The sequence below is a fragment of a genome, unplaced genomic scaffold (genome assembly GCF_019419815.1).
Source record: "Pyrus x bretschneideri cultivar Hongxiangsu unplaced genomic scaffold, Pyrus_bretschneideri_v1 Contig13, whole genome shotgun sequence".
NCBI classification, from domain to species: Eukaryota; Viridiplantae; Streptophyta; class Magnoliopsida; order Rosales; family Rosaceae; genus Pyrus; species Pyrus x bretschneideri.
Genome location: NW_025999424.1, coordinates 6,384,021 through 6,386,569, shown reverse-complemented (window position 1 = coordinate 6,386,569; position 2,549 = coordinate 6,384,021). Strand labels below are relative to the sequence as shown.

Genomic DNA, 2,549 nt, shown 5'->3' with positions numbered 1-2,549 from the left:
TTTTTATCATATTCTTATAAAGAAAGGAAAGGAAGACACGAGTAGGAAAAAAAAAACATTAGATTAATCTCATAGAAAAAATAATTATGAGAGCTTTAAATATAAAAAAGTAATAAAAGTTTTATATTATAGAATTGTCATACGGTGAGTTTTGATTGGATTGTAGTGCCATTCAGCAAAATTCAGTGGCAAGACAAGCCCCACACAAGTTTTTCTCCATGCGGTGAGTTTTGATTGGATTGTAGTGCCGCTCAGCAAAATCTAGTGGCAAGACAAGCCCCGCACAAATTTTTCTCCCATTTCTGACCCCTTGGTGTTATGTCGAGATTCTGGTTTTTTTTTTTTTTTTTTTTTTTTTTAGTAACTTCCTTCAGTCTCTCTCTCTGCCCCACGCTAAGATACCGCACCATGGGTTCACCTTTTTCCTCATTATTTTAATCATTTCTTTCAGTTATATAAAAATCTCTCTTTTTAGAATCAAAAGGCCAGGCAGCAAATATATTGCAGCTGCCCTCTCTGTCATGGAGAAGTCTTGCGATTCATCTCTGCTCAAAGCTGTTCCTTCAAAAGAAACCACATACTCATGCACTGAGGAGGAGAGTGGTTGGACTGCTTACTTTGAAGACTTCTCAAACAACAATAATAACAGAAGAGAAGAAGGAGGAGGAGGAGCTCAAAGTTTTGGCTGCACCTCTTCTTTGGTTTCTGATGCTGCTTCTGGTGTTGCATGGAAATTAGTTTCCCACAACAATCAGAACCATGCAGGCTCTATTGGGGTCCCACCCAATAACATTTCCAAGAAATTAAGCTTCAAGAATACAAGAACCAAAAAGATTTCTGGTGATGATTTGGAGGACACTGCTAGTTCTCCGGTTAATAGTCCCAAGGTCCTTCTTTATTTAGATCCACACATACAAATTAATTGTTCCCTTTTTCTTTTCTTTTTGCAATTTCTGTTAGTTTGTGGGAATTGACTTTTCTTCTGCGGTCGTTATTATTTTAATAGATTGCTGATTCGAGGCCAGTTGGTATAAACCCAGATAGAGATAGATGATCTTCTTATGAGTATGAATTATTTGGTACTATTCTTTTCTTTTCCTTATTATTTCTTCTATTAATACTCTCTTGAAAAGAGATTAATTATTTGATTAATTATAATCATTTTGTTTTGTCCTGATGGTTTTGTAGGGTAAGGAGGAGACTACTATAGGACATTTTGCAGAGATGGAACAGGCAGATGATGAAAAACCTAGTGACTGTACGGACTTAAAGAAAAAAGGGTTGTGCTTGGTTCCCATGTCCTTATTGGTGAACTATCTTGGTTAATTTCACATTTTTCAAAGAAGAATCACTATCTCAACCTCTCTGCTAGTTGCAGATGCTTTCTTCCTCTTCCATAACTTACTGTGTAAAGGAAATATCTGTCCATATAGTGTATATATAGTTCTTGTAAAATATGTGGTCATTCCCTCTCTCTCTCTCTCTCTCTCTCTCTCTCTCTCTCTCTCTCTCTCTATATATGTGTGTGTGTACCTTTCATTTCTTCTATAGTCCAGATTTTTGCCAGATCAATCTTCCATCATGTATAATAACATGAACTATATTATATGGGTTTGTTATTTCACAATATATAGTACTAAACTAGCTAATTTATGTATAGATAAATCTTACCATAGTAAATAACTGGAAAATATTCTTTTGCTAGTATTATGTTGCTTGAATAAACCTAACGACTGTTGTGTACTTTCCTGAATGCGTGTTCTATAAATATTTAAGTCTGATAATTAACATAAGTGTTTGTCTAGCAATATAAATAGTTACTAATGGATTTGAAGTTACATGAAGTAGCTAAGACTAGTAAACAATTTTATCAATTAACTTGGATGCAATGTCTTAGACTGGAGATCTTCATTTGATGCCACAACGTGTCTTAATATCAACCAAGCCAAATTATATAACGTAAATCGTGTTATTTTTTGGAAGCTTCCCTCAAAAGTAACCCTAAAATTCAACAGTTTAATAAGGAAATTGTTATTAGTACTAAAAAAAATATCTTATTTTACACTCCAAATTCACTATAATTAGAAAGAAAAATACACTTGTGAGGAGTGTACAATAAGATTTTTGGAATGCTAATAACAGTTCATTTTAATTAAAACAAAAAAAAAAAAGTAATGAAAGTAGCACATGAAAGTGATTGTGGTTAATTAACAGTCATCAAACAAGGCCGCCCTTTTGCGCCGCCCTTGCTACATTTCTTCTCATCGACTCATCCACTGATCCCATGTATAAATATAGATAGTACCAAATAAGATATATATATATTTTTTTCATTGTTACAAACAACATTATTATTCTAAGTTATATTGAGAAAAAAAATGTTAAAACTCAGGACGTAGTAAATTAAAACAAAATGTCCTATTAACCAACCAAAACGATACATGACTTGCAAATAAAATATGATAAAATTTAAGTAATTCTTATTCTAGAGATTCTAATGGGGTATTATATTTGGTGACTACTAATAATTGATACATGATATATGAATA

The 2,549-nt window shown here is 33.0% G+C and overlaps 1 pseudogene; it reads left to right on the top strand.

The window, feature by feature from the left end:
- The first annotated feature begins 382 nt into the window (after window positions 1-382).
- LOC125474704 lies at window positions 383-1,474 on the top strand (annotated as a pseudogene).
- The last annotated feature ends 1,075 nt before the right edge of the window (window positions 1,475-2,549 follow it).